At 44.0% G+C, this 26,615-nt stretch overlaps 1 pseudogene; it reads right to left on the reverse strand.

Moving 5' to 3' along the window:
- Positions 1 to 1,954: 1,954 nt before the first annotated feature.
- Positions 1,955 to 15,430, reverse strand: LOC147310044 (uncharacterized; annotated as a pseudogene).
- Between the last annotated feature and the right edge of the window lie 11,185 nt (positions 15,431 to 26,615).

The raw sequence follows: 26,615 nt of genomic DNA on the forward strand, positions 1-26,615 counted from the left end.
CATTCACTTTCGAGCAGCCCGATGCTGTGAGTGAGCGGGACGCTTTGGCTTCCCCAGATTCCGGGACTTTGTTTTCTGGGGCTATTCAGAGCGGGATGGGAGACAATATGGGTCGCTTACCTACCTTCGTGGTAACAGATCCTTCCCAAGTGGGCGTCTACAAACCCTCTGCAAAACTGACGGACTGTGTCTCTGCCGCTCCTTCTGAGCCAGGACTTTATCGCCATTCTCCGGCTCAGTTCTGTGTCCAGCCACAAGCTTCCCAGTCTGTAGCTCAACCGTTAGCCTCCCTAAGGGCACAATTACCTGTTCTGCCGCCGCTCCAGTTAGCCACTCAGCCACCACCACCGCTAGCATCGCTACAACCCATAGTTCAGTTAATGGCTGAGTCACAATTTTCACACTGTTTTTCCACCGCTGTTTCTGAGCAGGGAGACGAACTGTTTCACAACGGACCTGTTCCTCAAAAGCTGGCAACATTAGCGACCGTTACTCACTCCGGGGCTTCCCCAGAGGCTGGGTTACAGCCCTCAGCTTACTCTGGACCCCTGGAGGCCAAGATGCCAGCTGTGAACTGCACCGGGCTGTCACTGCCTGAGCAGGGTCAGTGCTCTGCGCAGCTGCAGCCCTCCGTATGTGTGCCAGAGGCCCATGTGCCTACTGGTTTTGTTTTGTGTGTGCCAGGGGCCCCGGTGCCCGCTGGTTCTGCGGCTGTTTTCGCTGGGGGGCCCGAGGAGCCCGTCCAGCCTCCTGTTTCGCCGGCTGGGGGGCCCGAGGAGCCCGTCCAGCCTCATGCCACGTCGGCTGCCACGTCGGCTGGGGGGCCCGAGGAGCCCGTCCAGCCTCATGCCACGTCGGCTGGGGGGCCCGAGGAGCCCGTCCAGCCTCATGCCACGTCGGCTGCCACGTCGGCTGGGGGGCCCGAGGAGCCCGTCCAGCCTCATGCCACGTCGGCTGGGGGGCCCGAGGAGCCCGTCCAGCCTCATGCCACGTCGGCTGCCACGTCGGCTGGGGGGCCCGAGGAGCCCGTCCAGCCTCATGCCACGTCGGCTGGGGGGCCCGAGGAGCCCGTCCAGCCTCATGCCACGTCGGCTGCCACGTCGGCTGGGGGGCCCGAGGAGCCCGTCCAGCCTCATGCCACGTCGGCTGCCACGTCGGCTGCCACGTCGGCTGCCACGTCGGCTGGGGGGCCCGAGGAGCCCGTCCGGCCACCTGTGGCTGCTTCACCACCTGTGGCTGCTTCACCACCTGTGACTGCTTCACCACCTGTGGCTGCAGCGCCGCCTCCTGCAGTACCACCACCTGCAGCGCTACCGCCTGCTACTGCCACGCCTCAGCCAGAAGCTTCATCCTCGCCTGGCCCAGCTTCGTCCTCGCCTGGCCCAGCTTCGTCCTCACCTGGTCCAGCTTCATCCTCGCCTGGCCCAGCTTCATCCTCGCCTGGTCCTGGTCCAGCTTCAGCCTCGCCTGGCCCAGCTTCATCCTCGCCTGGCCCAGCTTCATCCTCATCTGGTCCAGCTTCATCCTCGCCTGGTCCGGCTTCATCCTCGCCTGGCCCGGCTTCATCCTCACCTGGCCCGGCTTCATCCTCGTCTGGCCCAGCCTTCGTGTCTGCATCCTCGTCTGGTCCAGCCTTCGTGTCCGCATCCTTGTCTGGTCCAGCCTTCGTGTCCGCATCTTCGTCTGGTCCAGCCTTTGTGTCTGCCTCCTCGTCTGGTCCAGCCTTCGTGCCCGCATCCTCATCTGGTCCAGCCTTCGTGCCCGCATCCTCGTCTGGTCCAGCCTTCGTGCCCGCATCATCGCCTGCAGCAGCTCCTTCGGCATCCGCATCATCGCCTGCAGCAGCTCCTTCGGCTTCCGCATCATCGCCTGCTGCATCAGCTCCAACACCGCCATCCGGTCCGCGTCTGGCACCTCATCTTCATTGGCCATATGCTAGGCCGCTGGCTGGTCGTCATCGCCATCGTGGCCGCCCTCCTAAACGAGGTTGTCGCCGCCACGGCCTCCTTCGTGGCCTCCTGAACTTCTTGCGCGCCGCCACGGCTTTCTTCGTGGCCGGCCTCCTGAACTTTTTGCGCGCCGCCACGGCCTTCTTCGTGGCCGGCCTCCTGAACTGTCCCATCCTGGCCTCCTGTGCTATCGGGCGCCTGGCCGGCCACCTGAACTGTGTTTCAGACTCTGCTCCCCTGTGAGTTTTGTGAACGTTTGTTTGGGACTCTGGGGCCTCCATTTTGGTCATGGCCCGGTCCCTCCGTCCTGGGCCCCCTGCCTCCCTCCCGGGTCTGGTGGTGTGTTTCTGTGGCTGTCGGGGGCCAGCCCTTGAGGGGGGGTACTGTCATGGTCCTGCGGCCATGACTCAGTGACTTTGTGTTTGTGTTCTTTATTGTTATTACTTTCATTATTATTCGTGGCTGTTTTGGGATGGTTTGTGTTTTGGGATTTTAGATACTGGGTTCTGGGTTTGTGCTCTCTCTATTGGTCCCTGGTGTTAGTGTTCCCCTGTCTCGTCAGGTTAATCAGGTCCAGCTGTGTCCCCCACCTGTGTGTGATTTCCCAGTGTCTCTCTGTGTACTTATAGTGTGTGTTTTCCTCTGTTCCTCGTCGCGTCGTCTGTGTTCATACTCTGTGAAATCCCCTGCGTGCTCTCCCTGCTGTTCTCCCTTCATGTTCAGGTTTGCTACTCCTTGGTGTAGTTTCTCCCAGTTTAGTTCATCCTTAGTTCTGTTTTGCCATCTCCACTTTATGTTTGGTATTGTTAATAAATCGCCCTCACGTCTAAATAAGTACTGCATTTGAGTCCTCCTTTCCACTCCTCACACGGCCACTGACCCGAACCGTGACAGTTTTACATTTAGTTTTACTTCCACATACGCTAAATTTGTTTCGGCTGCATCGCGATACTCTCCCTGATTACATCATTAGTGTATAAAAATTCTGGTCTTTCTCCTTGGTCTTTGTCTCGGTGTCTGTTTCATTCGAGGATTCACATTACTGCTTTGGACTTCTGTTGGTTTGATTTTGGAGTATTTGTTTTGTGAATGAATAAACTTCATAAATCAGTTTTGGTTCATTCAGTTTCAGTTTTCACAGGAAGATTGGGGTTGGAGGGAAATTACTTTGAAAACATCCAAGTGCAACTCCAAAGGTCACTCTCATCTCAAATGTTGGACAGGCCTGCATCTAGAAAACAAAGAGACCATACTACTTTGCCAAAACTCCAACCTGAACACCAAATTAGAGAACTAAAAGTTTCCTCAAAGCAAAGGAAAACCAAAATGCCCAAAACCAAGAGGAAACCAAGTTTCACCAAACCAAAAGAATAAGCTGTGGCAATGACATAAAAAAAACAAGTAATGATAACATGTAACAACACTCATTCCAACCGTATTTGTCATATTCACAATCAGTGTTGGTCAAGTTACTTGAAAAAAGTAATCAGTAACTAATTACTGATAACTTCCCCCAAAAAGTAATCCCGTTACTTTACTGATTACTTATTTTCAAAAGTAATTAATTACTTAGTTACTTAGTTACTTTTTAAAAACACGATTTACAACCTGAAGAGGTGATAAAGCGATAGATCTTTCAGCCCAATTCTACTTTTTCTACATAATCCATCATACAAAATGTAATCAAATGGAAAGGTCTCTTTTTAAAACTTGTTTTATTAGTTTTAATCTTTTAACTTTATGCATCAAGCAAAAATTTAATTATATGCACCATTCTCTGACTGGAAGAAATTTGTTTAATATTTAAACCTATTTTCTGCACATTCTAGCACATTTTTTTTGTGTGTGTGTTTACACTCACTCTTTCAAATAGATGCAAGTAAAACACAGCAGAAAATAAATAACATCAAAGACTAGCGGTCCTTTTGCTCCATTTTCACCTGTAAAGCAGGAGTTGGGTAGGCGGAGGTTTACCCTGGTGCAGGTGTGCCGCGGCGTTCAGTGGAAGAATCCGCGAGTTTCTCTGTGAATTTCCCATTACGTCGTAGCGCACTCGGTGCTTGCTTGGAAGTTTATGGGTTTTTTTTCGCTGTAAAATGAAGTTTTCTTCCCACACACAACGGATGCTAATGTTTTTGTCACTTTTTATGGAATCAAACTTAAAGTAAGGTCAGTATTTCCACGCTTTAAACGCTGCACGCTCATACTCTCTCCCGCACTCGATATATTATCCACTGTTGATCTGCAGACAGCTGTTGTCACGAACGTCGCACTTGCTTACGTCACTGTCATGAGACATTCTGGCAAAAAAAACACGGTTTTAGTAACGCAGTAACGCAGCGTTCCTACAGGAAAGTAACGGTAATCTAATTACCGTTTTTGCAATAGTAATCCCTTACTTTACTCGTTACTTGAAAAAAGTAATCGGATTACAGTAACGCGTGCCCATCTCTGTTCAGTTCAGTTCAGTTCAGTTCAGTTCATTTTTATTTCAAACATTTCAAACATGTGCCTTCACAATCATTACAAAATATCATTCCATTATTTGTTTGAAAAGGAGTAGGCTGAAGTATTTACTTATTTGTCCCTACCCCCTCAAGTTTTACCTCTCATTCATTTAATTTTTTTTTGTCTTAAATTAAACAAACAACATATGAAACATATAAACATATGAAGTAAAACAAAACATAACATACATAAATCAAAAACAAGAAATTAGCAAGCCCCACCACAGTATAGTTTCTTTCATATGAAAAATACAGAATGTGTATATTTGCAGATACACAAGTTATGGAAAAACAACAAACAAAAAAAAACAAAAAAACAACCAAAAAAGAACCGCAACACCATTACCAGCAACATTACCATCCTGGGTTAACCCCGTTTTCTTCATTCTTATACTTATTTAAAATTAGGTTTTTATATTTTACTTTAAACTGTTTTATGTTTTGACTGTCTTTTATTTCTTCTGTTAGACTGTTCCATAATTTAACTCTTGAAATTGAGATTGACATAGTTCTTAAAGTTGTTCACAATTATACAAGTGTAATGCACAGTGAAATGTATGTACAAGACTGGCTGTACAAGTAATGAGGAAGGCATAAATAAAGAAGAATTCCAATCAACTGTTTTTTGGAACCCATTACACCTAAAATTGCATCTGACTAGGATAATTTGGTATGCAGAAGAGTTCATGATTGACTCAGTGACTATGTTCCCAGGTACTGTGGCTGCAGAACAAGCAGCCCTTTACCACTGTGCTGACAGTTGGTATGAGGGGTTTGTGCTTATATGCTGTTTGGTTTTCTGCAAACGATGTGCTGTGCATTATGGACATTGTTCCAGAGGTCTTGCGGTTGTTTCAGGTGCAGCTTTGCAAACCTAACCCATGCTGCCATGCGAGAACAGCTTTCTCCTGGCAACCCTTCTAAATAAGCTAAACTTGTTTGTTGTTGCACATTTGATATGCTAAATGAGGCCTGTAGAGTAAGACTACATGGAGTCATGTTAGATCTCACTCTCTTTTCACATGATTGTATACTTACTATACATTATTTGAGGCATTCAGACACATCTTATGTTAGTAAAATACACTGGGGGAAAAATCAAAGGAACAAAAAAGGAAGAAAATAATGCTGGGTATCTATACTGATATGGACTGGGTAAGGTTTCGGAATGAAAGGATGCCACATTGTTTTTTTGGAATGATAGTTTTTGACCCACAAACGGGTCAATAAAGACACCCTGAAAATCTAGTCCATTTTGCTGAAATTTCATTGCAGCAACTAAAAATGGTACTCACACAAGTTTGCATGTATGTCTGACAATGTCGGGGCATGCTCCTAATGAGATGATGGATGGTATCCTGGAGGATCTCCTCCCAGATCACGACCATCACTGAGTTTCTGGACAGTCTGAGGTGTAACCTGGTGATGTCAGACTGATTGAAACATAATGTCCCAGAGGTGTTCTTTTAGATTTAGGTCAGGCAAACCAATCAGTGCCTGCCTGTATACTCTCTCCACTAGAGACCGGACATTGGGTTGCACCAGAACCAAGGACCCACTGCATGCGGTGTGACAGAATGTCAAAGGATTTCATCCAGATGCCTAGCCTGTGGAGGTCTGTGGCTCTCTTAATATTATAGGCTTCTCCACATACTTCCACATCTGTCACATGTGCTCAGGGTGAGCCTGCAGCCATCTATCAAATGCCCAGGGCACCTGTGGTGAACCTGCTAGTTCTCATATTCTTTGGCAAATACCAGTCAGGCTTCACAGTGCCAGGCACTGAGCAGAGCGCTCACTAGAGGATGTCAGGCCCTCAGGCCACCCTCATGAAGTCTGTTTCCGATTGTTTGGTCAAAGAAATTCACACCAGTGGCCTGCTGGAGGTCATTTTGTAGCTCTGGCATTCATCATCCTGTTCCTCCTTACACAAAGAAGCGGATACAGGTCCTGTTGATGAGTTAAAAGGCTTCTACGGCCCTGTCCAGCTCTGCTAGAGTAACTGCCTGTATCCTGAAATCTCCTCCATGCTCTTAAAACTGTGCTAAGAGACCACGAACCTGTTGGCATATACTGTCTACCTGTCCAACTCTCCTCATGCTGCCAGTAGTGACATTGACCCTAACCAAATGTAAAAAAAGGGGAAAGTAAGAAAAGATCTGGAGGGAAAAGATGTCAGTTGTCTCTAACTGAATCAGTATCTCAGAGGTTTAACTGACATGATGGTCAGTTAAACCTCTGATGGCCATGATGGTTTTGAGCAGCATAATCACAAACTCTAAGGTAATTTCACCTGAGTAAACTTTCCATTTTTAAAGTGTGAAAAAGTCCTTATTTGGCAGCTGGATGAGCTGCTGGTGGAGTGAATCATTTTAGACTTTTTGCACTTCATTCGTTTTATCTTTTACTGCATTATTAATTTTTAAAAATAACACTTGGTTACAGTTAGTCAACAAGTAGTTTTGTTTAGACAACAAAACTACTTGCATAGCCTGAGAAAACTATTTTTCTGGACAAAATGCACGCTGCTGACATGAAATACACTTCTTATTAGAGTTATTATTTACAAACCCTATATCACAACTCGTGTACGTGAAAAGCAGGTTTCCTGTGACTATTTCATGTTTTCTTATGAGAGTGGCCCGAGCAATGAAGGCCATGACACTGACCTGAAACTCCACTCTTACCTTTCATTGTATAAATGAAACCATGACATGTCATTTGTATCACAAGCATGGAAATTAGGAATCTCATGGTTGAATATTTAATAATACTTTATACTTTTTATAAGCCTATTATTCTCTTTATCTGTAACTTTACAGTTTTTAAAATCTTAATATAAAATTTTAAAACAAACTAATTCAGATGGAGTTTAATGTTTGTGGGCTTGCATAGCCCAAACAATAAACTTCTGCAAACAAACAAGCCACAGAGACCATGAGCCTCTGCAGGCAGACAGGCGGCCCTGAGTGTTTAGACCCCCACCCTGCAACCCACAGCTGTGATGTCACTTCCTCTGACATCACTTCTGGTAAATATCACACAGCTCTTCTTACAGTAAGTGCAGCACTCTCCCACAATGCACTGCGAATTGGCTGCGTGTTTGTGTGTGAGGCTGTGACTTCTAAGAACCAGAGCTGTGCTTCCCCACAGAAACTGGGGTTGCAGCTTTGTGTGTGTTTGTGTGTGGTCAATAAAGAGTCTTTGAGGCACTTCACAACCGTTGTAGAAGACAAACAGGCTGCAGAAACTACTTTTTATGGGGATGAGTTTTTACTTTCTTTTTGTCTTTCGTTTTTCTGTACACAGAGTGAAGACTCAGCAAACCAACTGTATGAGTGGAGTTCCCCAAGGTTCGGTCCTAGGGCCTCTTTGGCACATGTACATGCAATCATTTTAAATCTTGTTGTTGATGCACAGACAACAAACTGTGCAAGCTGTTTATTATGTATTCATGTTTTCGTGCTGGCGACAATTTCCTCAACAATTAGCTACCAGGATAGCTGAGTGACAAGGTACATGGTACACCAATTGTTACATCGAAACAATTGGTGTGCTTTAAAAAAAAGAAATTGCAAAAAATCTGTATTTATAATTGTGCAGATAGCATAAACATTACATTGCCGTTACAGTGCAGCTGTAGTAATACAGAGGTCTTTTTTCCCATTTATTTGATTCAATAAAAGCCTGATAAAGTATTGTTATTGTCCATATTCTGGAATATTTAAATTCCCATGAAAGTCTTTGCAAACTTGGCCAACTTTTTTCATTCATAGAGTATAAACTCTGAATGCATGCAGGCATTGTTGAAGCCACCTTTGTGTATAACACCAGGAAGCATGCCAATAAGCAGCTTAGATGCAGAAATGATAAAAATAGTGAACACACTGTAGGTGGTAAATGAGAATCCTGGCAGTTATAAATGACAACACAGGCCACCAGATAGTGTGTCTCTGTTTGGACTGATGGCTATGTTTGTGCTGTTGCATAGTGGGGGAGGGGGGGTATTGTAGTGTCAAGGGGGTGGACTGCTGCATTTCTGCAGGACTCCAGTGGAAAACATGACAACAAAGACAGACACAAAGACTCAACTTTTATTCCCACCTCTGTTTCTGTGGCTGATCTGTGAGTCTTTGTGTGTGTATGTGTAAGTTTCAGTGTGAGTCAGTGTGTTGCAGATGCTAGTGTGAGAAAATGGAAATGCGTTTTTCGTGTCTTCAAATGGCTGAAAATATTCAGAATGAATTATCTCAAAGCTCTGAGCTGCTGATGCTGCAGAGAACGAGCGCTGTGGAGGTGTGATGGAGCAAATTTCCTTTTCAGTTAGCAGTAGCTCATTTAACCTTCACTCCCTTTCAGATCTGATGGACAGGAAACCACAAGAAGATGGTGGCAGATTGTTTGGAGGGAATGAGAGTCTGACGCTTAAGATGAAAAGAACTCATCAGATCTGAAAATAGACAAAAATTAGGAAAAAAGCTACTTCAATTGAGGGTCAATGATAGCATGTTGTCCTGTGAAAAACTAAGTACACCAACACTGGTTTTATAAGAACTCAGAGGGGGAAAGTAGCCAGGTGCTGCTAATCAGATGCACTTGATTAACTGTGAACTTAACTGAGCACTTGCTGTTTTGGCAGTTTGCAGGTTTAGAGCATTCAAGTGTGTATTAACACAATGCTATAATCTTTTTAGGATACAATGTCCCAGCAAATTCACTCGAAAACAGTTGGTGCAATGCAAAGAAGTCAAGAGCTCCATCAAGCCTGAATTAGCATGTTAAAGGTTAAAGTTCATAACAGTATAATTAGAAAAAGACTGAAAAAGTACAGCTTGAAGCCTATTCCTTCAAAAAAAAAAAAAAAAAGTACAGCTTCGGTTTGCAAAGGTGCGTCTAAACAAACAACAAGACTTCTGGAACATCTATTATGCACAGCACCACATTTGCAGAAAACGAAACACAGCATGTCAGCACTAACACCTCTTGCCTACTGTCAGCATGGCGGTGGAGGACTGCTGATTTGGGAATTGCAGTCAATGAGTCAACCATGAACTCCCTGAAATAAAAAAGTATTCTAGAATCAAATGTGAGGGCATCTGTGGTACAAAAAAATGGTTGAAACTGAGTCAAGAGGATAATCAAGGTCCAGTGCAAGTCCAGACCTCAAATAAGAAATGTTTAAAAGTAAAAAGGGTGTCTGTTTCCTGAATCCAAACTGCGAGATGGTTCCTCAGAAGAGGTTCCTGAAAGCTGAAGGCTCTACATTCTACTTTTAATTACTCCAGGAGCCACAAGTAAGCCTGTAGTCTGAGAACAAAGAGCTCTAATGGGGTACTATTAGCTCTTTATCATAAGGTAGGGCCTAATTATTCATTAAATTGTATGTAATAAGAAGGATTTTTAATTCAATTTTTAATTTTTAACAGGGAGCCAATAAAGAAAAGTCAGTATTGGAGAAATATGCTCTCTCTCTCTCTCTCTCTCTCTCTCTTTTGACATTCCTGCAATTTAACTAACTGTTAAATGTGTGTGTGTTTGTTTGTTTGGCTTCATGGATAGATAAAGTTGGGTGTCATCTGCATAGCAGTGAAAAGGTATGCTTTGCCTTCTAATGTTACAGCCTAAGGGAAGCATGTATAATGTAAACAGAATTGGTCCTAGCACTGAACCCTGTGGAACTCCATAATTAATCTTAGTGTGTGAAGAGGAATCTCTACTTACATGAACAAACTGGAGTCTATTAGACAGATATCACACAAACCACTACAATGTAGCAGCTTTCATACATGCAGCATGCTGTAATTGCAATAATAAAATATTATGTTCAGTGTTGAACTTTACATAATATTTCACTGAAGTCTAGCAGGACAAGCACAGAGATGAGTCCACTGTCAGAGGCCATAAGAAGACTATTCTTCTTTGGCTCTCGGAGGAGGCGGACACACTTTTTCTCCTCTCCCTTATCTTCTCTGCTTATGTCCTTGTCTAGTTTCGTGGGGGGGTTTTTTGTATTTTCCCTCGAACATTCTCTCACAGTCTGTTCTCTAAAACCAAAAAGAGGAATTATGGATTGGATCAACTGGTCCCTAAATGCAATTGACACCCCTTTCTCAACGAGAAGTTTGGGCTTGAGTGAGCCTGAGTGCTGAAGATATCTACCTATTCGGAACCATGGTAACATGGCTGATCGGAGCTGGCTTGGCCCTGACTTATCGAAGAATTAAGAAAGCGGAACCGGCTGTTCAAACCCCCACAAGGCTGCCCGCTGGGATTGGAATGATGGGAGAGGCGTGAGTTTCTCAAAATGGGCTCATTGAGTCAGGACGGATAAGATCTTGGAGAGGCTACAGCTGCTGTGAATACTCAGAATAAGATCTCTAACTGCAGACTGGATACATCTCGGAAGGGCTAGCCCGGAATAACATCTCTGGGCGCAAATTGGATGACACCTCGGGGAGGCACACTGCCGTGAGTTCTCAGAAATTGGCTCCTTGAGCACAAGAAATGACAACATCACAGAACGCAAGTATGGCGAAGCTCGCAGCTCTCCAACGGGAGATTGAGAGACCAGTGTTGGACTGTAGAACTGCTTTGAAATTCATATGAGCTGTTCGCACTAAAGTAAAAAATACCATCACTTATGCGGATACCCCTTTGGCGCCAGCTGCAAGGCCGGAGCTGAACAAAACACCCTGATAACGACTGTGTTTAGTCTGTTCCTTCCCATTACATGCAAGGCCACCTGGGTTGGCTGGAAGACTATTTACTTAGCCTGGCAGGGCGAAGGACACTGTCTCAGCTGAATTATGGACACAGACACGCATACATATACTGATACTGATAAGCACTCACTGACGCATCACCCTCCCAACGCCACCTCCAACGCTTACCTCCCCTCTGATGTGGACATCGGGTCAGTTGGAGACGCAGTCGAAAGATTGCAGCGGTTCCAGATCAGATGTACACACTGGAACTCTTTCCCATGTTGTTGTCTGTGTTTACTGTGCTATGGTGTGTTGATATCTGTGCATTCCTGTATTATCCTTCTGTGTTACACATTTTGATGTTTTTTTTTCCTCGCTACCTAGCCTGACCTGTCTCCCAAATGTGATGTTTGTGTATTGTATGTACGGTCGGCAAGGTCTGTCATCTCGGTTGTGGGCAAAAGACCTGCAACTGACAAATAAAGGCTATCTCATCTCATCATCATCATTATTTGTAACTTTCACAAAAGCTGTTTCTGTACTGTGATGGGCTCTGAAACCTGACTGAAACTCTTCAAATGAATCATTCCTCTGCAGATGATCAGTTATCTGTTTTACAACTACTCTTTCAAGAGTTTTTAGATAAAGGGAAGATCGGAGTGTCGTGCAAAAAAAGGCAACAAAAATAGAATCTAAAGTACAACAGAGCATAGAATGAACCAGACTGAAAACAAGCTAAACACTAGTGAAATACAGAACTCAAGACTAATACAAAGCTAGAACTTAAACCCAAAGAACTAAATCAAAAGTCCAGAACTCACAAACTGGGTTAAAGACCCAGGATGAGGACATGGCAATTCCCCTTTAGCTAAGACAACAGGGTCAAGTGATGGCTTTTTTTTAGTAATGGTTTAATTACTGCCAGTAGTAACTGCAAAAATGAATGTTGCCACAAATAGGAGTTGGTCAAAAGTCTTTCACAATAACCCACGATACTGATAAAGTCATACAGGAAACCATTATTTAAAGTTATTACTGATAAAAGGTGGTTCTACTGAATTATGGGGTGTACTTAGTTTTCACAGCACTTTATAATATAAACACAGTTTAGCACTAAGCACAATCACAGGTGATATTTAATAAGAATGCTTCTGCTTTTGCAGACATTTGGTTGTAAAGTTGCAAAATAGCCGAAAAACCTAAATGTTGACATAGTGATGGCGTTCAGGGGAAGAGCAATGGTATATCAAACTCTGTTAAATGCTGTAATTAGAAAATCAGTGCTAAATTTCAAAATGAAAGCACTGCAGAAGAAAAATCAAATTTAAAATGTATTAAAATGTTTCTTCTTTGTTGTTCATATTAGTAACTGGAAATATCTGACACATAGACAGACACATCAGAGATCAGTATCTAACCACTGAAGGCGGAAGTAAACTGAAAAACACCCAAATAACTAAGAAATTAACTGGAAGAAAGTTAATTATATGTGAAATGAAATGAAAGATTAAAATGCAGTCAAGGCTCAAGGTTCTTTATCTGACACATGCATAGTTATACAAGTATAACACACAGTGAAATGTAACCTGACACACTCCTCGACATGTGCAAAAATGGGGAGGGGGAGGGGGGGGGGGCTAGAGGAAGAACATTATATATATAGCATATACATTAGGTGAATGTTCAGTAGTAGCAGCAAGCAGGTCATTCTGTACATTAATAAGAATAGACAATCTTACTATTTTACAGAATAGACAATATAAACATATTTAAAATTAAAGGAATTTGAAATGTACATTGTGCCTGGGTTTAGAGTGTCTGGAAGAGAGTCCTGTCTCAGTCAATTATAGATAATGTGAGAGGGCGGGTGTGTGTGTTTAGGGCCCGGATGGCTTGGGGATAGAAGCTCCTCTTGAGTCTCTCTGTCCTTGCTCGGAAGATGCGGAACCTTCTACCAGATTGCAGAAGTTGGAACAGTTTGTTGCCAGGATGGGACGGGTCCTTCAGTATCTGCGCTGCTCTAGTCCGGCATCTCCTGGTGTAGGTGTCCTGAAGCGGGGGGAGAGCAATCCTGCAGCAGCGTTCTGCTGTACGGATCACTCTCTGGAGAGCTTTTTGGTCCTTCACACAGCTGTTCCCAAACCAGGATGTGATGTTCTGTGTGAGGATGCTCTCCACAGCGCCTGTATAGAAAATCCTGAGGATCTTTGGAGAGACCCTGAACTTCCTCAGTTGTTGTAGGTGGTACAGGTGCTGCCTAGCATTTTTGGTCTGGACCTGAATGTGGGCAGACCATGTCAGGTCTGAGGAGATGTGGACACCAATATACTTGACTTGACTTGACTGCACCCTCTCCACTGGAGCTCCATTGATGATAATGGGCTTGTAGTCTCTGTGCTGACTCCTTCTGAAGTCCACCACCAGCTCCTTGGTCTTGCCGACGTTCAGCTGGAGGTGGTTGTCCTGGCACCATGATGCCAGATTCTTCACTTCGTCCATGTAGACCACCTCATCGTTGTTGGAGATGGCTCCCAACACCACTGTGTCGTCAGCAAACTTCACAATGGTGTTGGAGCCATGGGTGGCCACACAGTCTGAAGTGTAGAGGGAGTAGAGCGGTGGTGAGAGGACACATCCCTGTGGTGCTCCTGTGTTGATGGTGATGCTGTCAGAGATGCATCTACCCACCCTCACCACCTGAGTTCTGCCAGTGAGGAAGTCCAACACCCATGCACACAGACGGCTGTTGAGTCCCAGATCCCTGAGCTTTGTGAACAGTCTGCAGGGCACTATTGTGTTAAATGCTGAACTGTAATCAACAAACAGCATTCTCACATAGTTACCCTGTTTCTTGTCCACGTGGCTGAGGGTGGTGTGCAGGGCGTGGGCGATGGCATCCTCTGTGGATCTGTTGGGTTGGTAAGCGAACTGCAGCGGATCTGTGGTGTCTGGGATGGAGGAGGAGATGATGTTCTTCAGCAGCCTCTCAAACACCTTCATTATTACCGAGGTCAGTGCAACTGGCTGGTAATCGTTCAGGGATGAGGGTTTGCTGTTCTTGGGCACAGGGATGATGGTGGATCTTTTGAAGCATGTGGGGACCACAGACTTCGCCAGGGACTCGTTGAAGATGCAACTGAACACACCTGCTAGCTGGTCAGCACAGCAGCGCAGCAGATGGCCGGTGATGCCGTCTGGCCCCGCCGCTTTCCTTGTGTTCACTCTCCTCAATGCCGCTCGGACGTCATGCTCCGCGATGCCGGTCACCGGTCTCTCGCTGATGACGTCACCGTCCTCGGTAGTCAGGGAGTAGATAGCATTAGCTGCCTGGCTAACCTCGAAACGGGCGTAGAACTGATTCAGCGGTTGGTGAATGCAGAGTCGGCGTTGATAGGCGCAGTGTCCCTGGCTTTGTAGTCCGTAATGGTGCGTAGTCCGTGCCACATGCTCAATGTGTCTCCCTGGTGGAAGCGGGACTCCACACCCTCCCGGTACTGGCGTTTGGCATCTCTCACCGGGCGCCGCATGCCGTATGAGGCCGCTTTGTAGGCGCTCATATTGCCAGTGGCGAGACCCGCGTTGTAGGAGGCGGTCCTGGCGTTTACTGCAGTGCGGATCGATCTGTCCATCCACGGTTTCTGGTTTGGGAATGTGGTGACTCTCGCAGTGGGGATAATCTCCTCCGCTAGCATATTGACGAAGCATACTGCTACTTCCGTAAACTCGTTGATGTCGACTGCGCATGATCTGAACATGTCCCATTCGACGTCGTTATGTGCGTCCTGTATCGTAGCTTCTGATTGGGCAGATCACCGTTTCACCTCCCTCGTGGTTACTTCTTCCCTCCGTATGTTTTGTTTATACTGGGGAATGAGGACTTCCCAAAAGCCAGGTGTGAGACAGCTTTGTAGCCCTGCTTGTATGGCATGTAGCAGTGATCCAAAATTCGATCCCCCCTCGTTGGACACAAGACATGCTGGTAAAAGTTTGGCATGACTTGTCCGAGGTTCGCTTTATTAAAGTCTCCTGATACAATGAGGGCTGCGCCCGGGTCCTTGTTTTGAAGCGAACTCAGCACATCATGTAATTCGGACAGAGCCATACCTGTGTCCGCTTGGGGTGGGATGTAGACCACTGTGGCGATGACCAAGGTGAACTCACGGGGAAGATACAAAGGGCGGCACTTAATGCTCAGGAATTCCAGATGTGGCGAGCAGCCGTTGGAAAGAGTAGAAATGCTCCTGGCATCACACCACTTTCTGTTTACCATGAAACACACTCCTCCACCTTTGGTTTTGTTCGACTCTGCTGTTCTGTCCGCGCGGAGCACAAAGAATGAATCTGATGGAGTTACGGCCTGGTCCGGCACGGTCCAGTCAGACAATGACCCTTGAGCCCTGATGTTTAAATGTGACACTGCAGATCTGACAACTGACATGATAATCTTTGAAGGCAGCTAAAGAATTAAAAATTAAGGAAGGAAGTTATTGTAACATCAGTGAGAGTAAATAGTGCGTTAGAGAGATCTGACACTAATCTGGTTATCTGGGTGGGAGGATATCGGTGGTTCAAAGCTGTGTTGCTAATTTTCATGTATTAAACACTTACTAAGATTTCTTTATCTGTTATTCTGTGTAATTACAGAGAGAACGGCCTGTAAGCCATGTGAGCATTTGCATTGCTTTGTGATTTGGAGATAAGTGACTCTCAGCTGTTTCACTACACATTCAGAGAAACTCCATAGCACCTGGGAGGAGAGTCGTGCAAATACAGCAGCTCAGAAACCAACTCAACTAAACTAAGGCCTTTATAGTCAACAGCCTGTGTTGTTTATGTTTGTTGAATAAAAGTTTAAGGGAAATGCATCACTTTCTCCTGTATTTTTATTAGGGTGGAGATTTAAGCTTGAGTGGACCCAGAATTTAAATAGACAAATCAATAACAGCACACACCTTGAACATGTGATACATTATGACCAAAGATTCAAAACAATGCGCAATACAGGGCATAACAGCTTGGTGTGTGCTGAAAACAGAAGGACTGGAGAGTAAGTGAAGCCTACCAAAACAAAAACATTAAAATAATCTCATTACAGCGAGCACTTGAACTAAATGAGAAACACACAACTAACTATTTAAAAAAGGAATAGGAAAAGGACTTGGAAGGTAATATTGGAGATAAAGACTGGTGAAACGTGTACACCATACAACCACCAGTTTAAGGTCCTGGAGGGAATTTGCCTAGAAAAACATGCAAGATTTTATCATTCCAAGATTCAAAAGTAAACAAAGAGAACAGAGAAATGGTGGATAGAATGTGGGAAACATAATGTTGGACATGCACACATATTCTGGAAATGCCAAAGACTGAATTCTGTGGAGAAATATGCAAACTGTTGAAACAGATACTTAAAATACTGTACCTCAGCTAGCTTAGGGAAGGAGTTAGCTCAGCATTAGCATGCCGTCTGTGCTGTTGTTTGCAAAGAGCCGAAGTTGTGTTAGCAGCACAATGCAGCTGTTCCTGTCCTTGAGCCGTCTCCACTTTAACATCATGCTCTCGTCCTTTTGTGCAATAAAAATAAAACTCCATAATAAATAATAAATAAATGTCCACACTGCAGATTGTGCCACTATTTTCCTTCTTATTAGATACAGTGGGGCAAAAAAGTATTTAGTCAGCCACCGATTGTGCAAGTTCCCCCACTTAAAATGATGACAGAGGTCAGTAATTTGCACCAGAGGTACACTTCAACTGTGAGAGACAGAATGTGAAAAAAAAATCCATGAATTCACATGGTAGGATTTGTAAAGAATTTATTCGTAAATTAGGGTGGAAAATAAGTATTTGGTCACCTCAAACAAGGAAAATCTCTGGCTCTCACAGACCTGTAACGTCTTCTGTAAGAAGCTTTTCTGTCCCCCACTCGTTACCTGTATGAATGGCACCTGTTTGAACTCATCATCTGTATAAAAGACACCTGTCCACAGCCTCAAACAGTCAGACTCCAAACGCCGCCATGGCCAAGACCAAGACCAAAGAGCTTTCGAAGGACACCAGGAAAAGTATTGTAGACCTGCACCAGACTGGGAAGAGTGAATCTACAATAGGCAAGCAGCTTGGTGTGAAAAAATCAACTGTGGGAGCAATCATCAGAAAATGGAAGACATACAAGACCACTGATAATCTCCCTCGATCTGGGGCTCCACGCAAGATCTCATCCTGTGGGGTCAAAATGATCATGAGAACGGTGAGCAAAGATTCCAGAACCACACGGGGGGACCTGGTGAATGACCTGCAGAGAGCTGGGACCAAAGTAACAAAGGTCACCATCAGTAACACACTACAACGGCAGGGAATCAAATCCCGCAGTGCCAGACGTGTTCCGCTGCTGAAGCCAGTGCATGTCCAGGCCCGTCTGAAGTTTGCCAGAGAGCACATGGATGATACAGCAGAGGATTGGGAGAATGTCATGTGGTCAGATGAAACCAAAGTAGAACTTTTTGGTATAAACTCAACTCGTCGTGTTTGGAGGAAGAAGAATACTGAGTTGCATCCCAAGAACACCATACCTACTGTGAAGCATGGGGGTGGAAACATCATGCTATGCGGCTGTTTTTCTGCCAAGGGGACAGGACGACTGATCCGTGTTGAGGACAGAATGAATGGGGCCATGTATCGTGAGATTTTGAGCTAAAACCTCCTTCCATCAGTGAGAACTTTGAAGATGAAACGAGGCTGGGTCTTCCAACATGACAATGATCCAAAACACACCGCCCGGGCAACAAAGGAGTGGCTCCGTAAGAAGCATTTGAAAGTCCTGGAGTGGCCTAGCCAGTCTCCAGACCTCAACCCCATAGAAAATCTGTGGCGGGAGTTGAAAGTCCGTGTTGCTCGGCGACAGCCCCAAAACATCACTGCTCTCGAGAAGATCTGCATGGAGGAATGGGCCAAAATACCAGCTACTGTGTGTGCAAACCTGGTAAAGACCTATAGTAAACGTTTGACCTCTGTTATTGCCAACAAAGGTTATGTTACAAAGTATTGAGTTGTATTTTTGTTATTGACCAAATACTTGTTTTCCACCCTGGTTTACCAATAAATTCTTTACAAATCCTACCATGTGGATTCATAGATTTTTTTTTTTCACATTCTGTCTCTCACAGTTGAAGTGTACCTCTGGTGCAAATTACTGACCTCTGTCATCATTTTAAGTGGGGGAACTTGCACAATCGGTGGCTGACTAAATACTTTTTTGCCCCACTGTACATGTACTGGGATTAGCTGATTGTTGCACAAATGCAAGTGGAGCTGATCTACAGGCGAACAGACTAACAATTCCTACTCGCAACTGACTCTTTGCAAGAACTGGTTAGCAGTGCCGGTCAAGGAGAAGAAGTCAAAATCAGAAGCAAAGGTTTTTTTTCTAAAAATTCTCAAACTGTCTGTCCAGGACTGCCTTAGGTCAGGTGTTTCAGGCATGTCCTACTAGGAGGAGGCACCAGGGTAGACACAATGGAGAGATTATGTCTCACCTGGGTTGGGAACTCCTCAGCAGGGCTGGAGGAGGTGTCTAGAAGATGGAGATCTGGACATGTCTAGGTAGATTACTCCCTCCACAAGATTTCCAATGAAGTCTCTTAAATGTTGCCAAATGTTTTCTATTCTAAGTTTTTCCATTTTTGTGTTCCAAACAGCAAAAAGGAGGTAGACAATAACTAAACCACAACCATAACCTTCAAGCTAGACAGGCAGGCAGTTACCTGGTGAATGCAGCAGGTTCCTTCTAAAAGTAAGATTACCCAGTGATTTTACAGATGGGGGGCCTTAATTTAAAACCCAGAGGCATGTTTGATGGAGCGTTTCATCTCGCCCTGCAAGCAGTCCCAACATCAACAAACTACTTGATGCACATTTTATTCTCCCATGGCTGTCATGTGTTTAATCTTTATCCACACAATAATGTGGAAATAGAAATTCTATTTTTGTTTTGTTGCTGTTAAAATTATTACCATTAACATGAAGACAGACACAGATGGCCCAACTGAGCTTTTAAGTCAAACTTGTTTTTAGTGCATTTCATACAGAATGAAAACGTCATTTGCATGCATCACGTTAGAGTGGAGGCGATTATTTTAATGGGGTAAAAAAGAGGAAGCCTATCTGCCCTTTGAGGCCAAAGCTCGTGCATTTTATTCCGTGAGAACGTGAAATAAAAAGATGATTCAGGCTTCTTCCCACTTTGTTTTTAATTTGTCTCAGGATGTTTCACGGTTTCACTGAAAATGCTGACTGTTGAAAAGAGATTAAAAAAACGCATCATCTAAGTCCCATTATACACACACACACACATACACACAGAGCTCATTAGCATATAACACTGAAACTCATTGTGGCATTTCCATGAAGTTGTGTGTTGTTTCTTGCTGCAAAGGAAGCTCGCAGTGGGTTAACAGCAACCACACACACACACACATACACTGAACTTACGTTTAGTTTCACATTAACAGTTTACAAAAGTAAACTAGAAATAAGAGTAATTTGTTGTATTTGCACCCAAAGCAGGTTGATGTTGGCCTGTTGTTGACCTCAGGCAGACCTACCACTGTTTAGCAAAAGTCTGTAATTATTATTATCATATTATAATGCAACAGCAATATTTTACATTGCGTGGACATGCAGCATGTGAGTTCCTGTGTTACTTCACTATTTATTTATTAATTTTCACTGTCTTACTGCTAAGTTCCATCAGTTCTTGTCAATGGCGTCCCAGAGTTAAGGGACTGCTTTTATTTTGAAAAACGTACACAGGAACAAGGCCTACGTGCAAAATCAAACTGTGTTTGCAGCAACATCAGGGGCTGAAACATTTAAGCCAACATGCAAAAAAACCTAAAACTGCAGATCCTCTCGGTGTACCCTGCAGCTACAGGTGTGAGTCAGTGCTCACAGATAAATGTCCAACATGTTTACAGCGGATACAGAAACCATTTTATCTCTGAGGATAGTTTCTGTGTTTTCATGTTTCTTTTAATAAAAGGTGTGTTTCTCCTGATTGACAGGCTGTCCACCTCAGCTAACTGGAGCCCCTGATTATCTACTGTGTTGTTGGCTGTACTAACAGGCCATCCAAAAAGTGTGTGCTCTGTTGTTAGGGAGTGCAATCTTAGCTCTAAACCTTTGATCCACAGCTCCTCCAGTCTGCATGCTGCAGCATCCTTGGGTCAGATGTTTCAAGCACAGCTTTAATCTGATGGGAGGCTTCCTGGTTTGGACCTCCTGGTCGGCTGGGCTCTTTCTGTGTGGGTGCTCTGGCTTCCTCCCACAGTCCAAATACAAACATGTTAACTGGTGATTCTAAATTGATCGAAGGTGTGAATACAACTGAAGTGCAAAAAACAGTTCTGGATGAGTATGTGTGGAAAATGTAATGTGGCTTGAGTGGTCAGTAAGACTGGAAAACCCCTAAAAACAAAGCCGCCAGTCTACTCCTGATGTTCTCTGAGAACTCAGTGCAGATCAGAGGAACCCTCACAGACACAAAATGACTTTAACATGCAGTTCCTATAATGGTCTAAGGAGCTTGGAAAGAAAAGTGTCTGGACTTCTTTAAGTTGCTTGTTTCAAGCAACTTAAAGAAGTCCAGTTTCTTTCCAAGCTCCTTAGACTACGATGACCTGGATGACTGAGAACCTTCATAGACACAGTTCCTATAATGACCACTAGATGCTGCTGCCAGAGAAAGTAACAAAAAAAAAAAAAAAAAAAAAATCCATCTCCTCTCTATAAATATGTAACCCCTAGCAGTTGATTGCACTTGTGTTTGTGATGATGTTTTTAGCATCAGTGAACATATTTTTAGAGAAACGGCTTCCTGGCGTGGTTCAGTCTGCTGCTTAGAAGTGACCAGAACGGTGTCCTTATTCGCTGCTTCCTGTCCCACATTTTAACTGGCTCTTCTTTAGATTCCTCCCCACTGGAACACAAAGTGATTACCAGACAGAAAAGCAGCTAAAATAACGGTTTTGAAAGATATTGCAATGGAAAGTGGGATTCACATGTGTGCAAAGACCTTAAAAACAAACTTCTCTGTCCTCCACATGAACCTGCAGAGTCTCTGTGTGTGTTGGTTTTTGTTTTTATATGTTTTCCTCTTGGTTGCACATCTCTCCGTGGGGAGATGTCTTTTGTCCTGTCTTCCTTTTCTCTCCCCAACCGGTCACAGCAGATGACCTCACCTCTCTGAGCCTGGTTCTGCCAAAGGTTTCTTCCTGTTAAAGGGGAGTTTTTCCTTCCCACTGTCGCCAAAGTGCTTGCTCAGAAGGGGTTATATGATTATTGGGTTATTCTCTGTATGTATTATTGTAGGGTCTACCTATAATATAAAGCCCCTTGAGGCAGCTGTTGTTTTGGTTTGACGCTGTGTAAATAAAATGGAACTGAATTGAACAAACATACTTCTACCCACATTCAGTCTGTTAGAATCTGATCACTCTCGCCAAACTCAGACTTCTTCCCTGCAGAAATCCGAAATGCTCCAGCACCATCGGGAATGTGGACAAACTTATGACTGAAAAACACTGAAACACCAGGATTTTTGTGCTTTTTCTGCTTAAATGCACTCAGTTCAAATAGTTAAACAGGACCTGACTCTCTACAGCAGGGGTGTCGAACTGCAGGCCTCGAGGGCAGGTTTTCAATGTGTCCTTGATCCAGCACAGCTTATTTGAATTGCTAAATTACCTCTTCAACATGTTTTGAAGTTCTCCAGAGGCCTGGTAATGAACTAATCATTAGATTCAGGTGTGTTGACCCAGGGTGATATCTAAAACCTTCAGGACACCGGCCCTCAAGGCCTGCAGTTCGACACCCCTGCTCTATAGAGCCTTATAGGCTCATTCATCTGAGGCTACATTGCAGTTTTTGATCTTGAGAAATTAAAAGGAATCAAGGCTCAGGTTTATAGACACCAAGCTACTTCAGCTTGAAGCCTGGTGAGCTTAGCTTGGGTTAGATGTTTGCACTTGTCTTTTAACCACATAAGACGTGATGTGGTTAAAACCACTTTTATCAAGAGATATCGTCTTGGATGAATTATGGCAAGTCAGCGTCTGGTTTTCGCAACACCACGGGCCTGAGGGTCTGAGAGTCTGAGTGACGGTGAAGGCCTCCCGGGACGTTCCTGTTCTGGGGTCGTGTGCAGCAGGTCGTAAACCGGTGTTTTGAAATTGGACCTGATGGTTTACTGAGCATAAATCCTCAGCCTGGTCAGTTTAAAGATGTAAAGGTGGTCATTTTTATGCAGCTTTTAACACGAAAGGAAATTTAGCAGATGAAAGGAAAATGATGGAGGTGTTCTTCCTGCGTCAGAGATTTGCCTGCACTGTCAAACCCTTAATGGCCCAAAGCTGTCACATTAACAGACATAACTCAGTGTAGGTATGACATGAATAACACACACAGTGAGTCCTGCTGATGAGATCTAACCAAATTCCTATCACGTCATAACATAAATAATCCTTAATTTGAAAATTCTCAGAAAAAACAAACAAGAACCACAGAAAACCCAATTTATCTGTCAACCTATCTGTCAACCTGTCAACCAAGAGTCCGAACATTAGTGTGTCAGAGCTGTTCTGGAAACACTTATACAACGTATGAGTAACAGGTCAGACTGATTGTGGCTCATTGCTGTGAAACTGCAACGAGAAACTTTGACCTGAGACCAGACTGACGATAATAATGACATGTGGCTTAAACGTGGTCCCTGGGCCTATTTGAACCATTTATCCAAAGCTTCCGGTGACATCTAGTGGACATAATGTGGAACAACACCCAGAACACACCAGGGAGATCTACAGCAAATAAGAATGAAACTATTTGTTAGTAATAACAATAATAATAACAACAACAACAACAACAACAACAACAACAACAATAATAATAATAATAATAATGACAGCAACAACAACAACATGCTTCACTTTAAGGGCAAGACACAGTCAGTGTGCTTAAACAATACACCAGAAGTAAAAATTAGTTGATTAATCTGCCTCCATCTCTGGTTTCAAATCATTTGTAACTGATTGCAGTCACGTGATAACTTTATTAGTTTTGTGAGATGTTGTAGAAGTGAACTAAAAGAACAGTACTTGTTTGCCAGATGTTGCTGTACTTGAATAAGTTTTGATGGGAAGTATGTAGGTATGTAGCAGTTTCTCAAAGATGCATCAAGGTTTGGGTTTCGAGGCCTGAATGTGTTTGTGAACACCTCAGTGGTTTATCTGTGCAAAATACAGGTCCGAAAATATTCATTGAGTCCCTCATACAGATATGAAACATATTTTGGACCAGTGGTGTAGGTCACTCACAAATTTGTGATGAATTCATTTATCAATGAATTTTTATGGACAGGATTTCTAAGCGCCAAGTGGCGGAGGGCTTTCACTTAGGTGGCCTCAGAAGCTCATCTCTGCTTTTCGCGGATGATATGGTTCTGTTGGCTTCATCGGGTGATGGCCTCCAGCTCGCACTGGAACGGTTTGCAGCCGAGTGTGAAGCAGCGGGAATGAGGGTCAGCACCTCCGAATCTGAGGCCATGGTTCTCAGCTGGAAAAGGGTGGAGTGTCGGGGACAGGGCTGGACTGGGACAAAAAATCGGCCCGGGCATTTTGACTAGAGACCGGCCCACCAAAAATGTGACGTCATTCAGGGGTAAAACCGCAAAGGATTCTGGGAACTTGTGGCAAGAGGTACTAGCGCATGCAGGCTTTCAATTGAATTTAGTTACACAGCGATAAAAAGAAACACAAAAAATGGCAAGAAGCTGTTGTATTATTAACTGCAATAGCCGGTGTTGTGCCAAAAAGTGATTGTCTGCCAAAAACTGATTGCTCGTATTTAAATTGCTATAAGTAACTTGTTGGGCTATAATATGTGAAACATATGTCAAATGCATCCCTCACGGATGACATAAAGTCATCTCTCTTGCTCCATCTCTCTTTGCTGCTCTTCTGTCTCCTCTGTCACAGACTTCTCCACTTTTGATGATAAATCAGCCTGGTGCAACATGTAAGGATTGGCACAATTTGTTAAGATTTTTGAGGAGTTTGAGAAACTAACCTTAAGCATAAAATAAAATTTACTATCAGTAACTTCATAGCACCCGCCCAGCAGTATATAAACTCCGTCATGCTAGCTAGTACGCAGTACCAGTTATTCTAAGCGACTGTAAAAAGTCAGCACAACGAAAACAAACTACAACTAAACTTGGTTTATATCTGACACAGATAGACAGCAGGGCCCTGTTTCAGGAAGCCGGTTTAGAAAACTCAGAGTGAAAAACGATACTCAGGGTTGAGTAACCCCGAACTGTCCAACTCGGAATATTCGGTTTCAGAAAGGCTGATAACAATTAGTTCAGTCAACGCGGAGTTGCTTTAACCCCAAGTGAAGCGCGCGGACGAGGATACATAAAGCCCTGATAAGCGGAGCACAGATTAAGCGAGTCACCATGGAGACGGAGGGAAAGAAGGCGCGGTCAATGTATTTCACAGCGCTTGAGGCCGAAATTCTGATGGCAGCATATGCCGATAACATGCAAATTCCGCGGAAAAAAGTAACACAGCCACAGCTGCAAAAGAAAGGGAGCATGCATGGCAAAACATAGCCGACAGAGTCAATGCGTGAGTGTTAATCTAAACATTGATCTAGGGATTTCCACCCATTTAACACGTTATTTTATCATATGTTATTTTATTTGTTATTTTATACATTTTATTTTGTGATGTGATGTGAGCGCAGGTGCAACCCAACAGGCCCCAAACGTTCCTGGCAGCAAGTAAAAATGAAATATAAAAATATAGTCCAAACAGGTAAGGTGTAATTGTATTATGAGCCATAGTGCTTGGTCTGTTTGTCCCATGTAAATCAATTGCAGTTAGAGGCTACATTAATTTTCTTTCTGTAAGCACTTATTGAAATTATCTGAGCACATTACAAGTACATATTTGCTTACTCTGTATGCTCAAATGTGGCCCGTTATAGCCAACAGAAAAAAAGCGGAGGCCCGAAAAACAGGTGGGGGTCCTCCACCACCACCACTCACAGAGGCTGAGCAGTTGCCCTCAGCCAAAACAGTGGGCGCCCTGTGGCTGAAGGCATCTCTGCGGGGACATCCTCTGAGTCAATAACCCCGCAAGACACAAGTGCCTACATAAGGGGTAAATCCAAAATAATACATGATGTGCATACATCCTTTCTTCACAGTCACCTTTGCAGTGCGACACATTCATTTGATAAACTCTTTACCAAAATGGATTATTTTGTAGTGAAGTTGTTTTCCGACTGATTTTGCCTTCCCTCAGTCTTGGTTGTCTTTGAGAGCATAATGACAATGAAGTGTAAGGTGATTGGTATGTTTGTTAATTGCCATTTGGTCCCTTGTAAGTTATAAGTGACCTGTATAAACCTCATATTCTATCAGTTGATGGTGGTGGTGTACTGCATTTGGTGCAGCCTCCTGTTGAGCCAGACCAACATGCAGTTGTGAGTAATACTCCACAGATTATATGAGTTTACAGTAGAACAGCAATGTTGTCTATTTCTTTACTACAGGAAAATAATGAAGAAACATTGACAGCTGTTACAGAGGAGGAAGCAACAGAGACACTTTATGAGGTTTACATCTTTTAATACTTTGTGTACAGGAAACACAGGCGACCAATAAAGCCAGTTGAACAAAAAATCTGTTTATTCTTCTTTCAACATGTTGAGGTGATGGGTCAAAAGAAATGATTGTGACATATGGTGTCTCTGACTGCGCTTCCATCTTGTATGTCCGTGGGAGGGTCAGGATGTTCATGGTTTGGATCACTGCTGATGTTTGGTTCAGAAGGACAGTGTTCTCCTCTAATTGTGGCAATGTTGTGAAGAATCACACATGCCACAATAATGTCACATGCCCTTTCTGGGGTGACCCTGAGTCTTTGCAGGCACTGGAACCGGGCCTTAAGCATTCCGATAGTCATTTCAATTCTGGCTCTTGTCCTGCAATTAGCCAGATTATATCGCTGCTGTGGGCCCGGTTCAGGGTCAGGGTAAGGGGTAAGCAAATAGGGTAAACATGGATACCCCCTATCACCAAGCAAGTAGCCAGTGAACTCTCCTAAGACAGAAGGATACACTTCAGTTCAAATGTCCCTGAAGCAATTGGTCTTTATATATTTTAAAGTATTCTCAACTCACCATGTCCAAATTTTGTGCTCAGTGTACATTCACGGAATATTTGTGAGTCATGGACAGAGCCTGGCCACTTGGCTTCCACATTTGTGATAATGTTGGCAGCATCACATATGATCTTCACAGTGCAGAGAACACAAATTAGCATCCATTACTATAATGAAATGATTTGTTAGTTTGAAATGCTACAGGGAACTATGTACCTGTACATTGAT

This window comes from Aulonocara sp. 'chitande type north' Nkhata Bay, linkage group LG17 (genome assembly GCF_057382095.1).
Source record: "Aulonocara sp. 'chitande type north' Nkhata Bay isolate Kocher_YH1m ecotype deep benthic linkage group LG17, A_spYH_male_GT1.1, whole genome shotgun sequence".
NCBI classification, from domain to species: domain Eukaryota; kingdom Metazoa; phylum Chordata; class Actinopteri; order Cichliformes; family Cichlidae; genus Aulonocara; species Aulonocara sp. 'chitande type north' Nkhata Bay.